The 25439-nt window shown below is 44.6% G+C and overlaps 1 long non-coding RNA gene across 1 annotated transcript; it reads right to left on the bottom strand.

The window, feature by feature from the left end:
* Positions 1–346: 346 nt before the first annotated feature.
* On the bottom strand, positions 347–25180 carry LOC116754721. Its single transcript, XR_004350149.1, has 5 exons — positions 25103–25180; positions 13183–13283; positions 2160–2285; positions 1328–1474; positions 347–556 (listed from the first exon to the last, which is right to left on the bottom strand). It is a non-coding gene; the product is annotated as an uncharacterized LOC116754721 (long non-coding RNA).
* Positions 25181–25439: the final 259 nt, after the last annotated feature.

The following is a 25439-nucleotide window of genomic DNA, read 5'->3' on the forward strand; positions in this document are numbered from 1 at the left end:
CAAAAAAAAAAAAAAAAAATTATGTATTGATTATATGTTAATATGGTAATATATTTGATCTATTGGGTTAAATACAGGTCACTAGGGTTAATTTTACTCTTTAAAAAAAAACTTTTTAAATGTGGCAACCAGAAAACTTAAAATTTACACATATAGCTCACATTTATTTCCGTTGGACAGTGCTGACCTATACCAATTTTAAAATAAGGCCTGGATCATGTATGTATTTTATCAAGCGCAGAAGCCACATTGTTAAAGTGATATTTTATCAGTGTTACAATGATATAACATCAGTTCCAACCTCTGATGTCTTTGCAATCAGAAAGTTATGCACACTTATGAATACATTTTGATAGTAACGCAAACATGCAAGGTAGAAGGTAGTTATTTGCCTTTATTAATATTTTTAAACAAGTTTCTTGGCTATGAAGAAGTCTTTAAGGTACTTTATTTGGAAAATTCCAACTGAGATAAAGATTAGTGTTTGTGCAAAGGCCCACCATAAAACGTTGCTGTTGGTATCTTCACTGGTCGTTCGAAATTCTTCTTCGCGGTCCTACGCAGAAGAGAAATAGGCAGGTTAAGTTTCTTAAGGTACTTCATGCATGAATTTGAGGGGAAGGTGCTGTATGCGTTCAAGGTACTTAATGTCACCCAGGTAATCCCTTATGCCAAAGTGCAGTATCATTTTCTAAGCCAAGGGTGTTGTTAGTCAAAGACAAGGAAGAAGAGTCATCCTTATAAAACACACTTTTGTGTTTTGGCGTAAAGTGTCAGGTATTTGATCTATTACTTTACATGTTTTATTTGTTACCATCAAACGAAGTGAACGTTACCTAATTGACAGATGCTCATCATTCAGGTTCTTACTTTACTTTAAGCTGGGCGCTGTGCTCATTTTATTTTCCAGAAGCTCAGACGACAGAAGGTTAGCGAGTGGGGGGGGCAGATTTGAGCCCACGCCTGACCAGGGTCCACTGAGCACAGTGACCCAGGAAACGCATAGTGTCACAGGGACAAAATGGTGATTTAGAAAGTGGGCACACTGAGACGCTGCGGCCATGTGGGGTGTGTTTGGAAACGCTTATTGATTCATTCTGTAAGCTCACACCCCAAGGCGAGTGAGCCACGGTCCCCTTCCTAGAGGAGCTCATGGTCCAGCGAACCGTGAAAGAGAGCTGTCCCCGCATCCCCTGCGTGTCCACGCAGTCCTAGCTCAGAGGAAGCCCGGGCAACAGGCAGCTTACTCTTTCCTTGGTTCGGGGGCTTCGTGGAGAATTACGTACTGGGCAGGAAGAGGGAGCATAAGCTGAATAGGCAGACTGACCCTTTGATAGTTTTGTTCTTTGACTATTTGCTCCATTTGCTCAATTAGATGTTCAAGCTTGAAGCTAACTTCATTAACTTTGTCCTTTGCTTGAGCAATGGCTGCATCAAGGTCATGTTCTCCAACTCGAATAGCTAAGTGGATCCGCTGTGCAAACAGTAAAAAGGAAGAAACATGTTTTTAATGTGGCTCACTCTTTTTCTTTGCTTTTTCCCTCCTTATGTCCTCCCATTCCTTCCTTTTTCTCCAGTCTTCCTTTCTGAGAGCAAACACTACTTCATTCTCGAGCTCTCTATTTTTCTTCACCGCCACTCTATTCCCCGTTATACCCAGTAGTCTTTCTTTGTAATAATAATGCATTAAACAGTACCTGCTGACCTGAAAGAGTACTTATACTAACAATAGACTGTTAGGCAAGAGCCTTTGACCCTGAGAGAATTTGATTTACTCAGGAGAATGTTCTTTACATATAACTAAATTTCTGATGCTAAAGTACAAATTCTCTTCATCTGTTCTCAGCACGTTTAGAAAATAGCCAATCACCATCTACCATGTAAGAGTTTTATTTATTGGAATTCCATTATTAATTCACCCTTCAGCCTTCGATTGTTTTCAAGCCTGAATAATCACAGTTCTCTTAAGCTTCCCTCTCAGTTCTCATTTTTCAAGCCCTTTAATCAACTCCGTGGCTCTCCTTTGAACCCCTTCCAAGCTCTCCAGCTCCCTCTTTGGTTGCTGTGCTGAGATCTGGGTATAATGGTCTGCATATCATTGTCGCGCCTGAATAGTGCTGACGCTGCTCGTCAACAAGTACAGGGAGGCACATACTTACCAGCTTACTCCCTCCAAATGACACAAGCCTCGTAGAATTAGATTCTAAGCAAATGATGTGTTCGCCAGGTGAATGTGAAGTGAAATAGAATGTTCCTTGTGGGCCATATAACTTTGACAGTAATACCTAGGATTGAGGATTTCCATAGGTTAAGTTTCTTATTCTCTACTTTCCATTAAAAAAAAATCATCCCCATGTAATCTAGTGAAAATTGTGCACTTCTTAAAGAAGAAATCAAGTGGCCAATAACATGAAAAATACTCAGTCTTGCTGGTAATCAAAACAATACAAACCACAGTAAGATAGTCCTTGTTGGTTTTCAGATTGGCAAAGACTTAAAAGTACCTGGGGCGGGGATAGTATGGAGAAATACTATTTCTAGACACTGTTTTGGGAATGTAAGTTGAACACCTGTTTCAGAGAGTGCTTTGGCCAAGCGTATAAAACCATTCACCCAGCAGTGCTACATATAGAAATTTATCCTATGGGAATGCCCAAATGGACAGTTATATGTAAAAGGATATTCAGTGTGATGTTATTTATTTAAAAATTTGTGTTTTGAAATAACTAATACCTTTTAGTGTGGATTGATTAAATTTAGGCAAAGCCAAATGAAGAAGTGCTAGGTAGCAGTAAAAGAGACTATTACACCCATATCTATACTAAAGGTGTCCACAATATTCAGGGATAGTCTGTATAGAATCCTATTTTTGTAAAAAGTATCGTTTGTAAAACTACACGTGCTTAGAAGAAGATTCTAAAGAATGTATACCAAGTTATTAGGCAGTTATATTTGTTGGGGAACTTTGACTCTTCTGCTTAGTACATTTCTATATTGTTTGGCATTTTAAAAACAGGTATAGGACTTCAAGTCTGGCATATAAGGAGCTTGGAAGTTGTCCCTCTGTCTTAACAAGTAAAAAGCTGCATAGAAAGAAAATCAGTTCTTAGATCTGTCAGAGAATTGAGGTCACAGGGTGAACTGCTGCCACCAAAATGGGAGAGGCGAGCAAATGCAAAGAGTCCCAGCTTAGCCAGTACGTGCCACCAAAATGGGAGAGGCGAGCAAATGCAAAGAGTCCCAGCTTAGCCTGAGCACAAACCTCTGTGGGAACCAGCACGGGCTCCTTTTACGCAGCACATCACGTCCAACTTTCAACAACAGCAGAAAAGTAATAAGACATACTCAAAGGCAAAAAATGCAGTTTGAAGAGACAAAACAAGCCTCAAAACCAGGTTCAGATATGGCCGGGATATTGGAATGATCATATAAGGAATTTAGAAAACCTATGATTAATAGTCCATGGTCTCTAATGGAAAAAGGAGACAACATGCAAGAACAAATGGGTAGTGTGAGTAGAAAGATCGAAATTCTGTGAAAGAATAAAAAGAAATGCCAGAGATCAAAAACACTGTAGCAGAAATAAAGAGTGCCTTTGATAGGCTCCTTCGTACACTGGACAGGACTGAGGAAAGACTGTCTGAGCTTGAGGATATGTCAACAGAAACTTTCAAAACTACAAAGCAAACAGACTGGGGGGAAAAAGGAGCAATATCCAAGGACTACAGGACAACTATTAAAGGTGTAACATACACATAATGGGAATACCAGAAGGAGAAGAAAGAGGAAGCAACAGAAGAAATATTTAAATAAAGACCGAGAATTTCAGATTAGTGTCAGACACCAAGCCACAGAGCTGGGAAGCCCAGAGAACACCAAGCAGGATAAATGCCAATAAAACTACACCTAGGCATATCGTATTAAAACTGCAAATATCAAAGATAGAGAGGAAATCTAGAAAGAAGCCTTATTTATAGAGGAGCAAAGCTAAGAATTACACCCGACTTCTCCTCAGAAACCATGCAAGCAAGGAGAGAGTAAACATTTATTGTGTTGAGAGAAAAAAACTCACCAACCTAGAATTCTGTATCCTGCAGAATTCTCCTTCAAAAGTAGAAGAGAAAGATTTTCTCAAACAAAAGTTGCGGGAATTTGTCCCTGATAGACCTGTCTTACAAGGAATGTCAAAAGTTATTCAGAGAGAAGGATAATGATATTGGTCAGAAACTCGGATCTACGTGAAGATTGGAAAGCATTAGAGAAGGAATAAGTGAAGGTAAAATTAAAACTTTTATTTTTCTTATTAACTGAGTTAACAGATACGTCTTTCAAAATAATAGCAATGTATTTGATGATTATAGTTTATATATAAATGAAATTAGCACCAGCAAAGATGCAAGGGATGGGAGATAAGAATTAGGATTACTTTGTTATTATAAAGTACTTGTACTACCTGTGAAGTGATATGGTGATATTCAAAAGTGGACTTGGAGTAGTTGTAAATGTATATTGCAAACTCTAGGGCAACCACCGACAAAAAGTTAAAAGAAGTATAATTGATAACTATGAAAGGAGATAAAATGGAATCGTAAAATAATTAAAACCACGAGAGAGAGAGAAAAAGAGTGGAAAACAAAAATAGGAACAGATAACAAGGGTGATAACTAGAAAACTAATAAATATGATGAATATTAACTCAGCTATATCAACAGTCACTTTGAGTGTCAGTGGTCTGAATGCACCAATTAAAACAGATTGTCAGAGTGGATCCAAAAAAAAAAACAAAACCCCGACTATGTATTGTCTACAAGAACCCCTCTTTAAATATAAAGACACATATATATTAAAAGTTAAGGGATGGAGGGACTTTCCTTGTGGTCCAGTGGTTAAGACTTTGCCTTCCAATGCAGGAGGTGTGGGTTGGATCCCTTGGTTGGGGAACTAAGATCCCACATCATGGCCAAAAATCCAAAACGTAACAGATTTAATAAAGACTAAAAATGGTCTACATCAAAAAAATCTTTAATTAAAAAAAAAGGGGACGGAGAAAGATGTATATGTCAACTTTCAGCTAACCTTAATCAAAAGAAAGCTGGAATAGTTATATTAACTTCAGACAGAGTAGACTTCAAAACAAGGAAAATTATCAGAGATAATTACATAATGGACCATAGTAATAAATAGGTCATTTCTCCAAGAAGACAAACCTTAATGTGTATGCATCTAACACCAGAGTGTCAAAATACATGAAGCAAAAACTGATAGAACTGCAAGGATAAATAGAAGAATTTAGTATTATAGTTGGAGACTTGGATACTCCTCTATCTGAAGTGGGCAGATCAGTAAGGACACAGTTGAACTCAACGGCACCATCAACCAACTGGATATAATCAATATCTGTAGACTACTTCATCCAACAAAGCAGAATACACATTCTTTTCAAGCTCACATGGAACACTCACCAAGATAGACCACATTCTGGGCCATAAAACACACCTTAACACATTTAAAATAATAGAAACCATTCAATGTATGCTCTTAGACCATAATGGAATTAAAGTAGAAATCAATAACAAAAAGATAGCTGGAAAGTCCCCAAATATTTAGAGATTAAACAGCATACCTCTAAATAACACATGAGTCAAGGAAGAAATCTCAAGAGAAACTAACAGTATTTTGAATTGGAAGAGAATTCTGGGAAGATGGTGGAATAGGAAGCACCAGGAATCTGTCTCTAGGCAACAATTACACTGGAAGAATCTGTTTGATGGAAGTGTTTTGGAACTCTGGAGTCTATTGAAGGCTTGCAACTTCCAGGGAAAGACTTGGATGGTAAATTGTGGTTAATTTTGGTCAATATCAGCTCTTAGAACAGTAGCAGCTACCTACCTCCCACCCCCCACCCCCCTGCCAGCCACATGGCAGGCAGCTGCACAGGTGTTCCTGGAGCAGCTTGCATGCATCTTTTAGAAGCCAGGGTAGGCAAAAAGGACCCTGTCCTCCAAATGTCAGGGGTTTTTGGTGTCATCATATAGAAGGGATTCTCAATAAGATTAACAGAAGATTTCTTATCAGAAACTTTGGAGACCAGAGGCAGTGGGCGGATACATTCAAAGTGCTTAAAAAACCCCAAACAACCAGAAAAAGCCAACAAGCACGTGAAAAGATGCTCAACTTCACTGATCATTAGGGAAATGCAGATCAAAACCACAGTGAGGCACTACCTCACACACATTAGAATGGCTGCTATACAACAAGCAAAAAACGTACTGGCAAGGATGTGGAAAAATTTCAACCCTTGTGCATTGTTGGTGGGAATGTAAAATGGTGCAGCTGCTGTGGAAAACATTATGGTGGCTCCTCAAAAATATGAAAATAGGATTATCATATGATCCAGTAATTCCACTTCTGGATATATACCCCAAAGAATGCAAAGCAGGGTATCAGGATATCTGTACCCCATGTTCACGGCAGCAGTGTTCACAATTGCTAAGATGTGGAAGCAACACACGTGTCCACTGACAAATGGATGAAGAAGCAACATGTGGTACATACATACAGTGGAATATGATTCAGCCTTAAAAAGGAAGCAGATTCTGACACATGCTACAACATGGATGGACGCTGTGGAAATTATGCTTACTGAAGTAAACCAATCACAAAAAGACAAACACTGTATGATCCAACTTATATGAGGTATTTGGAGTAGTTAGTCCTGGGGCAGTTATTGTTTAATGAGTGCAGAGTTGCAGTTTTACAAGATTAAAGAGTTATGAGGATGATGATTATACAACATTGAGAACAGATTTAATCCCACTGAATTGTGCACTTAAGATGATGAATTTCATGTGTATTTTACCACAATTTAAAAATCTCAAAAAATATTTTGAACTGAATTAAAATGAAAATACAAGTTAATCAAAACTTGGGGGATACAGTGAGAAGCATTTACAGAGAAATTTATAACATTGAACGCATATATTAAAAAGAAAGAAAGGTCTAAAATTAATCATCTAAGCCTAGGAAACTAGAACAAGAAGAGCAACTGAATCCAAAATCAGCATAAGAAGAGAAATAAGATCTGTGCTGATAAAAGCTAATGCAGAAATCAATGAGAACAGGAGATATGCAGAGAAAACCAGCAAAACAGAAAGCTGGTCCTCTGCAAAGATCAGTAAACCTCTAGGGAGGCTAACTAAGAAAAAAAGAAGACACAGGTTAATAACATCAGAAATGAAAGAGGAGGCTTACTACAGGTTTCACGGACATCAGTGGGGTAGTAGAGGAATACGATGAACAGCTCTGTGCTCACAAACGCTGTAACCTGGATGAAATAGACCAATTCCTTGAAAGGCGCAATTTGTGAAAACTCACACAAAAATAAATAGACAGTCTGGATAGGCTGATATCTAGTAAAGAAATTGAATTGATAATAACTTTCCAAGCAGAAAGCACCAGGCCAAGATGGGTTCACTGGTGAATTCTACCAAAGATGTAAGTAGGAAATCAGACCAATTCTCTACAATCTCTTCCAGAAGTAGAGAGAATACTTTCTAAATCATTTTCTGAGGCCATCATTAGCCTAATACCAAAACCAGAGAAAGACACAAGAAAACTATGGACCATTATCTCTCATGGACATAGATACAAATATCCTCAACAAAATATTAGCAAATTGAATCCAACAATGTATAAAAAGAATCACGCACCATGACCAAATCAGATTTATTCCAGATATGCAAGGCTAGTTCAACATTTTAAAATCAGTTAATGTAATTCATCACATCAACAAGTTAAAGAAGATCACTTGATAATAACAATAGGTGCAGAAAAGGCATTTGACAAGATCCACCATCCATTCATGGCAAAAACTCTCAGCAAACTGAGAATAGGGGAACTTTGTCAATTTGATTTAAAAAATCTATAAAAACCTTACAGCTAATATACTTCATAGTGAAAAACTAGAGGCTTTCCCACTATGATCAGAAACAAGGCTAGGATTTCCTCTCTCACTATTCCTTTTCTTTTTTATTATTTATTTATTTTATTTTTGGCTGTTTTTGGGTCTTAGTTGTGGCATGTGTGATCTTCATTGCGGCACATGGCCTCCTCTCTAGTTGTGGCATGCGGGCTTCAGAGTGCGTGGGCTCAGTAGTTGTGGCACTCGGGCTCCAGGGTGCATGGGCTCTAGTTGTGGCATGTGGGCTCACTAGTTGTGGCACACAGGCTTAGTTGCCCCACGGCATGTGGGATCTTATTTCCCCAACTGAACCTGCATCCCCTGCATTGGAAGGTGGATTCGTAACCACTGGACCACCAGGGAAGTCCCTCACTATTCCTTTTCAACATCATACTTCAATTCCTAGCTAATGCAGTAAGAGAAGAAAAGAAAACAAATGGTATACAGGTTGGGAAGGAAGAAATAAAGCTGTGTTTGTTCACAGATAACAGGATTGTCTATGTAGAAAATTTAAAATAATAAAACTTACTGGAACTAATAAGTGATTATAGCAGGGTTGCAGGATACAAGGTTAATATGTTAATCAGCTTCTCTGTATCAGCAGTGAACCAAGTGGAACATGAAATCAAAAACAATACTGTTAAAAAAAAAAAAAAATACCGTTTACATTAGCATCTCCCCAAATTAAATGCTTAGGTATAAATAAAACAAAGTATGTTTAAGAGATATATGAGAAAAACTAAAAAACTGTAATGAAAGGAATCAAAGAAGATAAGATACATGGAGAGATATTCTGTGTTCATGCCAGGAAGACTCGATATTGTGAAAAAGTCAGTTCCTCCCAACTTAATCTATAGATTTGACACAATCCTAGTCAGAGTGTCCGCAGGTTATTTTGTGAATATCTTCAGGCTGATTCTAAAGTTTCTATGGAGAGGCAAAAGATCCAGAATAGCCAACACAATATTGAAGGATAAGAATAAAGTCAGGGGACTGACATTCCTGATTTCAAGACTTACTATAACTGTGTAGCACAGGGAACTCTACTTAATGCACTGTGGTGACCTAAATGGGAAGGAAATCCAAAAAAGAGGAGCTATATGTGTATGTAGAGCTGATCCATTTTGCTGTATATTCGAAACTAACACAACATTGTAAAGCAATTACACTCCAATAAAAGTTAATTTAAAAAAAGACTTACTATAATGCTACAGTAACCAAGATAGTGTGGTATTGGTGAAAGAGCAGACAAAGAGATCAATGAATCAGAGAGCCCAGAAACAGACCCACGCAAATATAGACCCACTGATCTTTGACAAAGGAGCAAAGGCAATACCATGGAAAAAGGTAGTCTTTCCAACAGATAGTGCTGGAACAACTGGACCTCCATATGCAAAGAAATGAATGTAGACACAGACCTTACACTTTTTACAAAAATTAACTTAAAATGGAGCATAGGTCTAAATGTAAAATGCAAAACTATGAAACTATTAGAAGGTAACATAGAAAGTCTAGAAGACCGTGGATTTAGTTACGACTTTTTAGGTACAACACCAAGAGCACGATCCATGAAAGAAAGAATTGAGAAGCTGGACTTCATTAAAATTAAACTTCATTAAACATTTGACATTAATGTTTAACATTGAACGTTGAATTTCATTAGAATTAAAAACTACTCTGCAGAAGAGAGAGCTGTCTGTCTCTCTGTCAAGAGAATGAAAAGACAGGCCACAGACTGGGAGAAACTATTTGTAAAAGACGTATCTGATAAAGTACTGTTATCCAAAATATACAAAGAATTCTGAAAACAACAAGAAACTGAACAAATTAATTGAAAAATGGACAAAAGATCTGAACAGACAACTCACCAAAGAAGACATATAGACGGCAGATAAGCACATGAAAAGATGCTCCCCATCGTATGTCATTAGGGAACTGCAGATTAAAAACAACGAGATACTTCACACCTGTGGGGATGGCAGAAATCCAGAACACTGACAACACTAAATGTTGGCGAGGATGTGGAGCAACAGGAGCTCTTGTCACTGCGGGTGGGAGCGCAGAACGGTGCTCCCATTTGGGGGAAGGTTTGCTGGTTTCTTACAAGACGAAACATACTTCTCCGTACAGTTCTGCAGTCGTACTATTTATTTACCCAAATAAGATGGAAACTTATGTCCACATGAAAACCTGCACACAGATGTTTACAGCAGCTTTATTTATAATAGCCAAAATTTGGAAGCTACTAAGATGTCCCACTGCATGTGAATGGATCAGTAAACCGTGGTATACATCCTGACAACGGAATATCGTTCAGTGCTAAAAAGAAATGAGCTATCAAGCCATGAAAAGACACGGAGGAAACTTAAGCGCATGTTCCTAAGTGAAAGAGGCCACTCTGAAAAGGCTGCCTGCTGTACGACTCCAGCTGTATGCCATTTTGGATAAGTCAAAACTGTGGAGACAGTAAAAGGATCAGTGGTTGCCAAAGGTTAGGGAGCGGGGAGGGATGAATAGACGGGTTCCAGAAGATTTTTATGGGAGTGAAACTACTCTGTTGATACTATGATGATGGATACATGTCATTACACATTTGTCAAATCCACAGAACGTACAACGCCAAGAGGGAATCCTAACGTGAACCGTGGGCTTTGAATGACTGTGATGTGTCAGCGCAGGTCATCAGCTGTAACAGCTGTGCCACTCCAGGCCTGCTAGTGGAAGAGGCTCTGTTCACGTGGGGGCAGAGGACATACGGGAACTCTGTACTTCGTGCAGAATTTTGCTGTGAACCTAAAACTGCTCAAAAACATAGTCTATTAAGTCACTTTAAAAACAGGCATGTAGGGCTTCCCTGGTGGCGCAGTGGTTGAGAGTCCGCCTGCCGATGCAGGGGACACGGGTTCGTGCCCTGGCCCGGGAGGATCCCGCATGCCGCGGAGCGGCTGGGCCCGTGAGCCATGGCTGCTGGGCCTGCGCGTCCGGAGCCTGTGCTCCGCAGCGGGAGAGGCCACGGCAGTGAGAGGCCCGCGTACCGCAAAAAAAAAAAAAAAAAACAGGCACGTATTACACATAGAAAAATGCAACCAAGGTTCTTTTTTAAAATCTTTTAGTTTTGATTTGGAGAAAATTAAAGGATCTTGCCATGTACTTAATTTCACTTAACAGAGTGTTGATAGGGAAACTTTGTTAAATAAAACTGCATTCAGGAATCAGATTTTGCATTTGATTTCTAATTTTTTATGAGTAACTGAGTACTCTTCCCTGGAAAAATATGCAGCGATGACTCATCGCCTGTTAAATTCCATTTCTGAGCCTTAGTGTTGGGTCAGGGTTCTACATAGTCTGCTTGCAGTGAATATCCACGCCAGCAAACATGTTAGTCAGCAATGCCTGGTAGTTTGGTGTGTTGGAAAAAGACATGCTTGAAATTAGACCTCAGTGTTCCCACTTGCTGATGATGTGATCTTGTATAAGTCATTTTACCTCTCAGGACCACGGTTTTCTCTTTTACAAAATGGAATAGGAATATTGGACACGGAATAAGGGACAATGGAATACAAAATACATAGTTTGAATGGTGCATGTATATTGACATTGTCTGCCCTGCCTACCCTACCAGCCATGTTACCCCTTGGCCTGCCAGTCACCTGCCGTAGGAAGGGACATGTGTTCAGGTTAGCATCCGAGAGTACCCTGCGTCCAGGCACATCGACCTGGGTAGGAGCAGTCCGAGTCCTTGGCAGGGTGCTGTTCAGGATCTTCAAAGAGGATCTTAGCTTGTTAGGAATGTTAAACCAGAGCTGTGTCTGGTCCTCTTAACTTCCAGAGGGAGAGAGCCGTCCTGAAAATCAGGCCTTTGGGGTGAGAATTTTCTCTCTCTCCTAGGCCCGTGGCAAATATCTGTTGAATGTTTGCAGAATGAAAACACTTCTCCTCCCATCTAGAAGGGGGTATTGTTTCGAGTAAATGTATCTTTTGGAGAATGAAACACCTCTGTCTTAAAAACAGGGAACAGGTTTTTCTGTGAAGCTGTTTTGTCCAACTAAAATTTGGGTTCTGGGTTTAACAAGCTATGGAGACATTTCCAGATCAGTCATGAAAGGTTACAGGGAAGGACAGCAGAGAATTCTGTTTTGGTTTAACTGGGCAGGAAGTGAAGGAGGTGTGGGTGTGAGGAGAAGAGGGTAGCTGTACGAGAATTAGGAAAATGGCCCCAGTGGAACTGTTGTCAGGGAGGTGCCTGGTGTACCAGGAGAAGGCTGCTACAGCGGGCAGGAATCAGGTGTCTGGTCCAGTTGGAATGGAGTCTCCTGGCCTCCACGTGAGTGGGGGCATCACAGTGTCTGGCTTGAGCGCAGCCCTCATGAGGACAGGAAATTGGGCCCGTCTACATCAAGTACCCTCTCCTTGCCAGCTGGAGAGATGCCTGTCTGTTCTGTGAGGCTCTGCTCCACCACCATCCTGCTACGTCATGAGCACATCCCCAGGACAGCAAGTCCAAAGGGAAGTAGTTCCTGCAGTCACGTTGGAATTATTGGACGGAGCAGGTCACAGTCCCTTGAGCTGGCACGGTGGGGACAACATCTGCTGCGACCGTTGGACAGAGGAGAAAATGGAGGGCTAAAGCAGCCAAGTAACCACTCGAGGTTCAGCTTGTAGATGACCGTCTGCACTCACACCTGGCTCCGACCCCAAGATCCACATTCTTTCCCTTTGACCATGGTGCCTTTTCTACTCTGCAGCTCCCAGTGAGGAGGTGCCCCGTGAGGCCAGACAGACCCAGAGGCAGCATTCCTACAGAAACCCCACCAGACGGGAGGAGGGAGAGGTGGCCTATCCGACCCTCGTGTCTGGGTGAGGCTGCGGCACCTGCAGAGCAGGTGAAGCCTGGCCCTGCACAACCAGAGGGAGGCATTGGCCCTGTGGGTTCCCTCTGCCCAGCAAGACCAACAAAACCTCAGGACGATGAGTGCGAGGCCTGCCCTTTGTACTGTTTCTACCTTGTGTGTTAAGGAGTCTCTGCTCCTCAGCTGGACTGTAGGCTCGTTGAAGGCAGGCATCTGTGTCTTAGTGCAGTGCCTCTGTCAGGGCTACACATGTTAAAAATGAAATGCTGGATAGTGAGCGCTGTGTGGAGATGTAAAGTTTGTGGGTGTATGTGAGACATGACTTCTTAGAAAATAAAAAATTTCAGTAGCAAGACAAAAAGTGTGTTTTACCTCATCATTGTAAGTTGTAACAGTCACAAACATTCCCAAACCAGGAGCAGATTCAAGGAAATCGTGTCTGCCCAAGTCCCACTGTTGTATCTTGAAAGTCCCTGTTTCAAAAATATAAGACATTTATTTTTATTTATTTTTTAAAAGTCTTTATTAAATTTGTTACAATATTGCTTCTGTCTTATGTTTTGGTTTTTTGGCCACGAGGCACGTGGGAATCTTAGTTCCCTGACCAGGGATCGAACCCGCACCCCCTGCATTGGAAGGCAAAGTCTTAACCACTGGACCACCAGGGAAGTCCCTAAGACATTTATTATAAAATAAGTTAAGAAGTAGTTATATATGATCACTGATAAATGAATTTTTCAAATTACCCAAATCACAAAATACTGTTATTTTGAACAGCTTGTATTTTGGTGATTAGCTTATGTAGCAGAGAAGGAAGATTCTGCAGTTAGAGTTCTTGGTTCTGTTCTCACTCTTGTTTATAAGTCGCTTCACCACTCCAAGCCTCAGCATTCTGTTCAGAAAAATGGGCGTAATACACATCGCTCCTAAGCCTCAGAGTTGTGAGGACTGTGGAAACTAATAAAAAGTAGCCTATGAAAGCTTTGCACCTGGAATGTAAAATTCCTGTGGGTCAGGCCTGAGAGGCCTTCCCAGCGTCTCCCCCACAGATCTCCTGCCTTCCACTTCTTCCTCCTGTAGCTTAACCTACTTGCTTCTGGCAGAGTTCCTTCCTAAAGAACAGGTGTATTCATATCGCATCCTTCCTTTTGCTGCATCCAGATGTTCCTGCTAAAGTTCGCATCACTGGGAGAGTCTCCCACTTGATCCCTTTAGGGTGTGATAAGTGTCATGTGGCTTAAGTTCCCCCTTGTGCCCTTGAAAGTTAAGTGGGGAATGAAAAAAGGGCTAACGTTTATTGAAAGTAGCTAACAATACCTGATGTGCCAGGTGCTGTCCTAAGCACTTAATGTGCATCAGCTTATGTAATGTGCTCTGAGGATAGCAGCGTGGACTCTTGAGAAACGCAGGGGATGGGGCGCCAACCCTCCAAGCAGTTGGAAATCCACGTATAACTTATAGGTGGCCCTCCGTATCTGTGGTTCCATATCCCCCAGTTTAGGCAGCCGTGAATCATGTAGTGGTGTAGTATTTACTATTGAGAAAATCCCACGTGTAAGTGGACCTGCACAGTTCAAACCTGTTTTGTTCAAGGGTCAACTGTATTTTTACAGTTGACAGGTCATTTGACAGGTGTATAACAGATACCTCCCAAGGGGATAGCACTGTTTTAGGAGCTGAGGACACAGTGAACAAAATAGACAATGTCTTCGTTCCCATTGAGAAACATACAACTAGTAAATATATAACGTTGAAGATGTTATATATGCTACAAGAAGAAGCGACAGACAGGGTGGGAGTGGTAGGGGACTTGGAAGCATTATATGGGGAAGTCAGGGAAGGCTTCTCTGACATTTGAGCAAAGACCTGAAAGGATAGGGGAGTAAAAATATATCCGCTTTTATAATATTTGTTTATCACGTATATGCAGATTACATCCATATCTATCTATACATCACATTCAGTGCTAATTGTGTGCCAAGCACGGTTCTAAGAAACTTACACATGCAATCTGGATTTTCATGACAACAGCGCTATGCAGGTAGCTAATATTTTATGACGATTTTACATGTGATGACACCGAAGCATAAAGTAATTTGCCCAAGGTCACGTACCTAGCAAGTAGCAGAGTCAAGATTCAATCTAGGCAGTGTAGTGCCTTGTTCCTTACTACCTCGTGATGCTCCCTCCACTGGTGAAAGATCGTCCCCTGCAGGAGGACATGCAAAGGTCCTGGGGCAGGAGAATGCTTGGAGTGTTCAAGGAACAGCAGAGTGCTGGAGTGAAGTTAACAGGAAGAAAATCACAGGAGATGAGGCTGAAGGGGTAACGGGCCAGATCGTGGATGGTCTACAAATCCTTTTTAAAATTTTGGGGAAAGGCTTCGTTGGTGGCACAGTGGTTAAGAATCTGCCTGCCAATGCAGGGGACGTGGGTTCGAGCCCTGGTCCGGGAAGATCCCACATGCTGTGGAGCAACTAAGCCCGAGCACCACAACTGCTGAACCTGTGCACTTGAGCCTGAAAGCCACAACTACTGAGCCCGCGTGCTACAACTACGGAAGCTCGTGTGCCTAGAGCCCGTGCTCCGCAACAAAAGAAGCCACTGCAGTGAGCAGCCCGCGCTCCGCAACAAAGAGTAGCCCCCACTCGCCGCAACTAGAGAAAGCCCGTGCGCAGCAACAAAGACCCAACACAGACAAAAATAAATAAATTAAAAAAAAAGACCCTATTCCCCCCCCAAAAAAAAAATTGGGGGGAAGCAATTGGGCGGGTGAGTGAAATGATGTGGCTTTCATTTAAACATTTTTTTCGCATGGAGTAAGGAATGAAGAAGGATAGGAGTGGAAGAAGGGAGGCTGTCGTCATAGTCTAGGTGGCTTGGACCAGGTGCTAGCGGCAGAGGTTGTAAATAGTGTTGGATTCTGTATTGTCCCTATTTTACAAGGCGGAAACTGAGTGTCAGAGTCACAGCCCAAAGTCACACAGTGAATAAGCTGCAGGGGCAGAATTAGATCCGAGGTGGTTTGATTCCGAAGCCCAGAACCACACGGACTCCCTGGGAGGCAGAGGGAGACGCATCCCTGACGGGAACCTCACCCTGGACACGACCACACGGGCAGCCCTGGGGAGAGAACGGGTTTCCTGGGACGGGCGGGCGGCAACGCCCCTGAGCCCTGCCTGCACTTGAGAGTGGCTTCAGTTCAGGCCTCACTGAGCAGTCCTGGTTGTCTTGTCTCCACAAGTTTGTTAACTCTGTATAGTGTACATTATAGACTGTTTAGAATGTTCCAGCTGAAGAGGATCTTTAAAAAAGGTGTCTTTGGTGATACCAGAAAAGATGGAGTAAAGCCCATTCCACCCTATTTCTCCCGCTAATTACAACTAAAAACCCTGGGCAAAATGTCTAAAGCAACTATCAGAAGACTCTGAAAGGTGGAGAAAAGAAGGTGACTGCCAAGGACTCAAAGTGTGACTCAGCTGTGAGTTCCCTGTTTGTCCCCCACCCCCATATCCTGGCCTGGGTGCTGGAGCAAACAGCAGTCCCCACCAAACTGAAAGAGAGGCAGGGAGGAGGAAAGAAAACCAACTCAGGAGAAGTCTGCTGTCTCGTGCAAAAGGATCTGGAATAGGGTGACCCAACAGGATGGAACCCCTTTGACTATACCCGCCCTACTCCAGACGAACCCTGTGAAAGAAACGGCACCCTCTCCGCGGGCTGCTTCATGTGGGGACTGGGGTGAAGACCTGTGGAGATGCCTGGCCTGCACTTAGTGAAGGACAGTGAAGAGGCAGAGATGGGGAGGGTGACAGAGAGGCGGGAGCTGGAGAGGCGATCTTTAAATCTGTGTATGGGTGTCCTGGGCACACCCCTAAGCAGCCCATACATGAGACCAACCAGAATAAGTACAGCAGAAACTGAGAATCCAACCATGGTGTGGAAAACACCCAGGTTTCAGATTGGCCCCTGGGTAGTGCGCAAGCAGGGTAGGCCAGAAGAGTAGTGCAGAGTCTCAGAAAAATAAGGTTAGGATGTGTGATCTGAAACTAAATGGGTTGACTACTTGTTAGAATAGAATATTTAAATAGGAACCAGAGTTATAATACTTACAATGTCCAGGATACATTACAAAATTACATACCATGTCAAGAACCAAGAAAGCCTCAACTCGAATGAGAAAAGACAGCTAGTAGACACACCAAAATGACATAGACATGGAAATTATCTGACAAGAATTTTAAAGTCGTCATAAAAATGCATCAACAAGGAGTTTGAACACCCTTAAATGGAAAAGTAGAAAGTCTCAGAAAAAGAATAGAGATATAAAAAGAAATAAATGGACACATTAGAACAGGAAAAATATAATATTTGAAATTGAAAAATAACCAAATGGACTCAATAAAAGAATAGAGACGACAGAGGAAAGAGTCAGTGAACTTGAAACTAGATCAATGGAGACTTCCCTGGTGGTCCAGTGACTAAGACTCCCCACGTCCACTGCAGGGGGCGTGGGTTCCATTCCTGGTCGGAGAACTAAGATCCCACATGCCGCATGGCATGGCCAAAACAACAACAAAGAAAACCACAAACAAACAAAAAACTATAGATCAATGGAAGTAATCAAATCTGGTCAATGGAGAGAAAATAGATTAAAAAAAAAAACAACTCAGTCTTACGAACCTGTGGGACAATAATCAAAGGTCTATAATTTGCGAGTCCCCGAAGAAAGGAGAAAGCGTGTAAGGCTGAGTAAACACTGGAGGAAATGATGGCTAAAGACTTCCCAAACTGGGGGAAAGAGATGAAAGAGATAAGCCTACATACTCAAGAAGCTAAGCGAACCCTACAAGGCCAGACTCCCCCAAATCTACCACTGGATACATCATGATTAAATTTCTCAAAACCCAAGGAGGGGGAACCTATGAAAAACAGCTGGAGAGAAACACTGCTTTACTGACGGGGAAAAACAATTTCAGTAACAGCAGACTTCTCATCAGAAACATGGAGGCCAGAAGGAAGGGGCACATTCCCAAGTGTTGAAAGAAAAAGAATTGTCAAATCTATATCCACCAAAAATACCCTTCAGAATGAAGGCAAAATATTCTTAAGCTCAAGGAAAACTAAGAATTTTTTCACTTGAACACCTACTGTAAAACAATTGCTAAAGGAACTTCTGCAGACAGAAAGAGAACAGTAAGACGGAAACTTGGAATAGCAGGAATGAAGGGAGAACAATGGGGAAGTCAACACCAGGGAAACCACAATAGAGGATTCTCTTCCCCTTAAAAAAAAAAGCTGTTTGACAGTTGAAGGTAAAAAAAAATTCAACATTGCCTGGTGGTGTTCTCAAAGTATGTAGACATAATATTTACAACAACTATGTTACAGGGTGGGGGGCAGAGGGATTTACATGGTCATAAGGTTTCTATATTCCTCTCGATATGGTAAAATACTGATCCTTGTAGACTGTGGTAAATATGTGTATTGTAATCCCTAGAGCAACCACTAACAAAAACTATACAAAGAGATACAACGAAAAATACTATACTATAAAAAATACTATAGATAACACAAAATGGATTACAAAACATTCAAGTGACCCACAGGGAGGTACAAAATAGAAAACCCAAAGGGAGCAAATAGAAAACAAATAATAAAACAGCAGACCTAAATCCTGACGTATCAATAATGACGTTACAAGCAAATGGTATAAACGGAGATAAGACAAAGATTGTCAGAATGGATTTTTTAAAAAATGAACCAACTATTCAGTCTTTGAGAAAATCACTTTGGGTATAATGCTATAGGTAAGTTAAAAGGATAGAAAAGACATCATTACGACAGTCAAAAGAAAGCTCACGTGGCTCTATAAATATCAGATGAAGTAGACTCCACAGCAAAGGAAATGACCAAGGACGGAGCGGGGCCTTAACGTAATGATAAAGGGGTCAATTCAGTATGAAGACATAACCGTCCTAAACGCATCAACAGTTTCAAAACACATGAAGTAAAACTGCTGAAAGGAGACGTGGACGAGTCCACCCCACGGGTCGTCAGCGCTCCTCGGCCGTGGACAGGGCTGGTGGACGTGGGAGAGCTGACTTGCACCGTCCACCAGCAGGGCCTGGCTTGGCACGTTTGGGATGGTCACCAAACAGCAGGGTACACATTTCTTTTCAAGTGTACGTGGAACTTTCACCAAGTTAGGCCACAAAGCCCTAAACCTGATGCGGCACCTTTGCTGAAGCAGCCGAACGTCCTGGAGAAAAGCACACAGCCAGGCAGGCGGACAGCCGCCTGGAAGTGCCCGCGTGGGTTCCCGTCCTCCGAGACGACGGTCTCCTCGGGAGCCTCTTCCAGCCCCTCGCCCGTCCGGGGCTTGCCTTGCCCACGTGGACGCACTCAGCGTCTCCGTCCTTCACCACGAGCACCCTCACCCCGGCAGCTCACCGCCCTCTGCTTCCCCTCCCTGTCCTCTAGGGCTCTGCGCTTGTCACTCTCCCCACATCTCCCCACACTCACCATCCGCCCTCTTCTTGTCCGCGTGCCAACTGTCCCAGTGCCGCCGCCCCCCCCGCCGCATTTATTCTGGGAGGGGCTGGAGTCTGGGGACGTACGGCGTCTTCCTCTTTGGGCCTCCTGGGCCCGGAGTGAGCGAGGGCAGAGCTCGCTGAGGATTTGTGCATGTTCGATAACGGATTTTGAACGGATGCGCACCCTTGGCCCCTGGTTACAGCGCCGGTGTTCCTGGCCCAGAGGAAGGTGTTATGCCCTATGGCTACCACCAGGTGGCAGAAGAGTAGCACTGCTCGCGGGTGAATGGGCCCGGCGGTCCTCCCAGCGTGGACAGGACAGTCCATGTGACGGGCGCCCAGAGCGGGCCAGGCTGCCTCACGTGTTTCTCATCAGGATAACAACGGTGTATACCACTTGGGGTGTGAAGACCCAGTTAGTATTTGTAAACGGCTTAATGCAGCACTTACCACGTTGTAAGCGCTATGCAAGCACTTGATGAATTATTCCTTACGTTATTATTGGGCTTTTGATGTCAACGCCCATTAGGGCCTACAACCCTGGAAAGTCGGTATAATAATACCCACCTTTGCAGACGAGGCTACGGGACTTGTCTAACACCACCCAGAAAATAAAAGGCTGAGCCCGGATGAAAACTCCGCAGGCTCGGTTCCCAACTCAGCGCTCGGCCCCTCATCACAAACTCCACCCCGGCTCTGCACGCAGCCCCGGGCTGTGTGGCGCGTGTTAAACCCCAGGTGTAGTTCTGGCAGAACTTCTGTGCTGATCTAGCTCCCCAGGGGCCCTTCCTCCTGGGGGCTCCACTCAGTGACCCTGGGTGGGAGCTATTGGGTGCCAGGCATGAGCCGCGTGCCACAGGAGGCCACCTGCCTCCCTGGGACCCTGTGTGCGCCCCGTTCAGGCACTCAGCTCGTCCTGCGACCCCTGAGGTGGCTCGCTCTTCTGCTCCGGCCTGTGAGTCCTTAAGGGAGCCTGGAACTGAGGGCCATCTGAGTTGATACTAGAAAAGTAAAACGCATCTCTTGTAGGAATTGTAGAAAGTAAAAATCCCCTCCAGAAGTCTTGGTATTCAGTATTATCCTTCTAAGCTTTTTTCCCTGTAAGTACACATCGTATATTTTATAAAAAAATGAAATCATGCTGTACATCTCTGATTTGGTTTTTCCACCCAATTTTTTCGTGATCATGTTTCTATGTCCTTAAATGTTCTTCTCTAACCTAATTGAGGTCTATTCAGAGAGCTGAAGAAAGATCCAGTGTCGTTTGTCCAGTGCTGAGCACAGAGCTCTACAGACAAACTGGCCACGCAGTGTCTGAGGAACGAGAGAAGGAACTGGGATGGGCCGCCTGACAGGAGGGGGTTCAAAGCCAGCTCATCCTGTTGACCCGGGTGCAACGTGGGCATAGAAAGCAGTTGCTTCCAAGAGTCGCTGTGAATACAGAGTGGCCTCTTCCAGGTGCTCCAGGCTCCCCGAGCACCTTGGCTTCCCTCTGACCCGTGAGCCTTTCTGAAATCCTTCCTGTGTGGAGGGAGCGCAGGAGGTGACGTGTCACTGACCGGACGTGAGCACACACTTCCTACGCCACACACGCCATCAGGGTACAGTCAATGAGTAATTGCCACCAACTCACCAGCCAGAACATTGCTGACGCCCCAGACACCCCGCGCCCTCACCACCCGTCCCCGGAGGCCGCCAGCCCCCTGGCTTGTGCAGACACAGTGTTTTTGTGTCTTTGTACTTTATATAGTGCGTGTCCTCCCGTGAACACCGTCAACGTGTGTTGGGGGTCTGTCCGTGTCACATGCGGCGGAGACCGTCCCTTGTTGCTGCTGCCGAGTGCCTCGTTATGGGAACGGTCGGCTTTCTCTTCCATCTGTGCGTGGATGGGCACCAGGCGGGCCTGGTTCGGGCCATCTTGGGTTGCGCCTCTCGAAGATTCTCGTGCAGCTGAGCACGTGTGTGCATTTCTGTTGGGCATGTGGACTGGGCCTGTGTTCATCTTCGGGGGGGGCACCATTTTGGGGGTGAAGTCTGCAGCCTGGAGCGGGGGTGGCGGTGTACACCTACCGGCACACTCGGTTTTCTCACTCGTGGGTGCGTGGCAGCGTCTCATGGGCTTTGTGTTGCCTGGCGGGCATGGAGTCAAGCGCCTTTCCCGCCGCTCCTGGCTGTTGGCGTTCCGCCTCCTGTGAAGTGTGTGCTGCTCTTCAGCTCGCGTCTCCCTCCCATGGATGGTCCCCTCCACGCTGGTCCCTTCCGTGCAGAGGTGTGCATCTTAGCTGCACACTCGCTCTGGGTGTCAAAGTTGTGTCACCAAGGAGAGGCCGGACATGCAGACATGTCTCCCGAACCCGTGTCCGTAGAATCCGGGGGTGTCTGCAGACGGAGGGCCTGGGGCAGGCGGGGCGTCCAGAGACGTTGGTGCCGCTGAGACGGCAGAAAGAGCGGCCGTGACTCTCGTGGCTTGTGCGCCCTGAGGCTGGAGCGGGGCCTGGGAGGGGTCCAGAGCATCAGAGGCGGCGTGTGGGGTGGGGCCCGGCCGCCAGCTCCTTTGCTGGGAGGCGGGAAAACTCTGGGGGGCTTCTTAGCCAACTACTTTTTTAAATTGTGGTAAAACATATATAACAAAATTTAACATCGTAAACATTTTAAAGTGTGCAAATCGATGGCGTTAAGGATGTTCACTTTGCTGTGCAGCCATCACCATCCATTTCCAGAACTTCTCCACCAAACAGAAACTCTGCACCCGTTTAAGCAAGAGCGGCCCTTCCCCTCCCCGTCTAGCTCCTGGTCACGTCACTCCTACTTTTTGATTTTTGAATGTGACTCCTCTAGGGACCTCGTACAAGTGGAACCACACAGCATCTGTCCTGTTGCATGCTGCAGTGGGTTCTGAATTTCATTTTTATTCATTTCACTCCTTTTCACGACTGAATAATATTCCACTGTGCCGTGGACCGCATTTTGTTCATGCGTCCGTTTGTTGACGGACACGGGTCGCTGCCTCCTTTGGCTGTTGTGAATGATGCTGCCCAAACGAGGGGTCTGAGGGTCTGTCTGGGTCCCCAGCCTCACTCCCAGGTGTCCTCTCGGAGGTGGGGGCACTGGGTGGGCATCTGCAGTGCTGGCTCACGTTCCCGAGCTCCCCGGGCTCAGTCTGAGCCTGGCCTCACCTGGAGGCTCGCCTCGCCTGGCCTCTCTCCCTCCTTCTCCTGGGGGACGCCCCCTTAATGAATCACTTGCGCTTGACTCCTTGGCTCGGGGTGGGGGGGCTTCAGCAGGCACCCAGCCCTTGACCCCCTGAGGTGTGGTGACGAGCAATGATCTTCGTTTAGCTTTGCTTCTTCCTCCTCCATCTCCTGGTCTTGCTGAGGGTTTGCACTCTGAAGAAAAAGAACTACAGAACGCTGGAGACTTCGGCCGAGTGCAAGGGTCATGTCCAAGGACCCTGTGAAAGGGAGCGACCAGGAGCGAGACTTCATTGCCTCTGAATTCTACTTCTTTTCCTTTTAATGAACAGCCTCCCACACAGGACCACTGTGCTCCACGGCACTTCTCGCCTTCTCTCAACACCTGCTTTCTATAAGAACTGACAGCCTTGTTTAAAGTGTCTCCGCCCTTACCTGGTGGCGCAGTGGTTGAGAATCCGCCTGCCAACGCAGGGGACATGGGTCGAGCCCTGGTCCGGGAAGATCCCACATGCCGCGGAGCAACTAAGCCCGTGCGCCACAACTACTGAGCCCACGTGCTGCGTCTACTGGAGCCCGTGTGCCTAGAGCCCGTGCTCCGCAGCAGGAGAAGCCACCGTAATGAGAAGCCTGCACACTGCAATGAAGAGTAGCCCCCGCTCACCGCAACTAGAGGAAGCCTGTGCACAGCAATGAAGACCCAATGCAGCAAAAAATAAATAAATGAAAAATGAATGAATTTATATTTTAAAAAAGTGTTTCCAAGGATCAGCAAGTAGGTGGTTGTAAAGCTCGTCGGGCCGGCAACGGTCACTTACCCCACAGCCCCCCAGAGCTCCCTCGTCCCTCTCCTCCTAAAAACCTCGCCCCGTGTGTTCATTCAAAACAACCTGGAATTTATCATTAAAGAGCATTACTAAGAGGAACTAAGAGAAACAGTATAAAAGTACACAACATATTTGACTTTGAAGTTTCCAAGCAAATTTACAGAGCAAGGATTTCTAGTCCTGTGCTTGGCTGCAGTGCCCTGCGCTGGCATGGTTCACGGGTGCACAGGTGGGTTTGTCTCCCTTTCAGCCTCCAGCAGAGGGATTCCAGGCTCTCCTCTGCTTCTCAGGAATTTCCTTTCTTTCAGGGAGGGGTTGGAGCCAGAATCAGGGCCACACCTGCTTCTCTGGTACCTTCGGACAGACCCTGGGAGGCCGAGTTGACAGGTTGGAAACAGAGTCCAAGAGGCTGGGAGAGAGTGGGACGCACGCCTGCAGCTGGTCGGGGCTGCCAGGTGCTCCAGGCAGGTGCTGCCTCCAGCTCATAGATAAGGGGACGAGGCTCAAAGTCGCCACCAAGCTGCTGGCAATGACGGCGATGGCCGGCACACCTCTGTCCTCCTGTGGTGCCCTGCGCGGCCTCCACCTGGGGAAGGCGGCAGCCTACTTTTAGTCCCGAAGAGCAAAAACACGCTTTTAGGTAGATTTGACTAAATGACTGGCTCTGAGGTCATCTCTCTTGGACGTTCGAGACGGTGTGTTTCATCGGACTTCATAGGAACTCAGAGATGTGAAGAGAAAAGGCATAGCTGCCGTGTACTCTTCCTAGACTTGGGCCACCAGGCATGGTCTCAGGTCCCCACAGATCCACAGAAATTTTAACATTTGTTTTTCCATTTTAATGGTGATCTAAACATTAAATATAGCATATTCTGGATTGACACTTCTTAACCAGGCAGGGTTTGACACATGCATTTATGATCAAGTATCACTAAGTGAAAGTCAGGGATTTGACAGGCAGTGAAGGTTTAGTGATAGTTCAGTGAGACAGGAGTGGAAACAGAGTTATTTGGGGCGCAGGCAGCCTAAGCGCGGAGAGCCCACAGCGGTCGGGAATGTATTGACGCTCAGAGCAGATGGGCTGAGCTAAGGTCCTGGCTGTAGACTTAGGGGCTTGCAGCACGCAGTGAACAAAAAGCAGAGAGTAAACGTGCAATGAAATGTTTTACAGAAAGGACTTTTAAAGGAAATGTTTAAGAATTGTGTCGAGGGGATGCTATTATAGCATTTGGCACGTGTAAGTAGCAGGCTGATGATTAAATCAGCCTCTGGAAGCTGAAGTTCAGAAGACACGCTGACTTCTGCTGCTTCGTTTTGTGTTCCTGGACCCGTCTCGAGACCTCACTTATCCTTTGAGAATTCAACCACGATTAGCATGATTAACGGCATCAGAGATGGTTTTACTTAAGGTAACCTGACAACTGGAAAAACAAATCAAGCTTGGATCCTGTGGTCTTGTGTTTGGGTTTCCTGTTTTACGAATTATGCAATTCCCTCTTAAGGCTGTTTTCAAGCCAGTTCTGCATAATTTGCTAACGTGTCTCAAGAGAAAAGCGCACAGCTTGAAGCTGTCTGCCCAAGAGCATACACGTCAAGAGGATAGCACATCCAACAAAGATGTTAGAAACAAGAGGTTAGCGCGACACCACCGGAGGTTAGCGCGACACCACGGGAGGTTAGCGCGACACCACCGTAAGATGACATCTTGACTTCAACATTCAACAGAGTTCATCTAACCCACCTGTTATCAAGGTGTCACTTGGAATGTCTTCTATTATGCATTTCTCCTCTCTTTCTCCTACGTGGAAATAAAAAGCAGTTGAAAGTGAAAAACAAAAACTCAAAAGAAATGTTAACAATTGCATTTCTGTTGCTTTGCCACCTCTGGTTCTACTTCTTTTGAAATGGATCAGTTGCAGGTGATAACTGCTCACCGAGTGCTTACATTTCATTGGATAGCTTTGTAGATTGATTTTTGTGAGAAGTGACATATGGTGGCTACACTTGGGCAGGTGATTGCAGCAGGTCCCAGAGAACAAGATAAAAGACGCCTGAACCCTGGGACCTTGCCAAGCGTG

The sequence above is a fragment of the Phocoena sinus genome, chromosome 5, assembly GCF_008692025.1.
Source record: "Phocoena sinus isolate mPhoSin1 chromosome 5, mPhoSin1.pri, whole genome shotgun sequence".
NCBI classification, from domain to species: Eukaryota; Metazoa; Chordata; class Mammalia; order Artiodactyla; family Phocoenidae; genus Phocoena; species Phocoena sinus.